Here is an 838-nt window from a genome sequence, read left to right as displayed (position 1 = left end):
AAGATGGGATTTGATAGGTGAAGGGTTTTTGGGGAAGAGGTGTTGAGGTGATTGGTGAACGGGTGAAGAAGAGAGAGAGTGGTGGGGTAGGTGGGGGTCCTGTGGGGTCCACAGATCCTGAGGTGGCAAGGAAAAGTCATCCCTGCACCAAATGGCAAGCAAAAATGCGCTTTTAGCCAATTCTGGCGTTAAACGCCGGGCTGGTGCCCTTCTGGCGTTAAACGCTGGGCTGGTGCCCATTTCTGGCGTTTAACGCCAGCTTCTTGCCCTTTTCTGGCGTTTAACGCCAGTCTGGTGCCCCTTTCTAGCGTTAAACGCCCAGAATGGTGCCAGACTGGGCGTTAAACGCCCAACAGCTAGCCTCACTGGCGTTTAAACGCCAGTAGGTGCGTCCTCCAGGGTGTGCTGTTTTTCTTCCTGTTTTTTATTCTGTTTTTGCTTTTTTTCATTGATTTTGTGACTTCTTATGATCATCAACCTACAAAAAATATAAAATAACAAAAGAAAATAGTTAATTATAAAACATTGGGTTGCCTCCCAACAAGCGCTTCTTTAATGTCATTAGCTTGACAGAGGACTCTTATAGAGCCTCAGAAATGCTCAGAGCTATGTTGGAACCTCCCAACACCAAACTTAGAGTTTGAATGTGGGGGTTCAACACCAAACTTAGAGTTTGGTTGTGGCCTCCCAACACCAAACTTAGAGTTTGACTGTGGGGGCTCTGTTTGGCTCTGTTTTGAGAGAAGCTCTTCATGCTTCCTCTCAATGATGACAGAGGGATATCCTTGGGCCTTAAACACCAAGGATTCTTCATTCACTTGAATGATCAACTCTCCTC

The sequence above is a fragment of the Arachis duranensis genome, chromosome 8 (genome assembly GCF_000817695.3).
Source record: "Arachis duranensis cultivar V14167 chromosome 8, aradu.V14167.gnm2.J7QH, whole genome shotgun sequence".
In the NCBI taxonomy this organism is placed as follows: Eukaryota; Viridiplantae; Streptophyta; class Magnoliopsida; order Fabales; family Fabaceae; genus Arachis; species Arachis duranensis.
Note: the sequence above shows the minus strand (reverse complement) of the source record.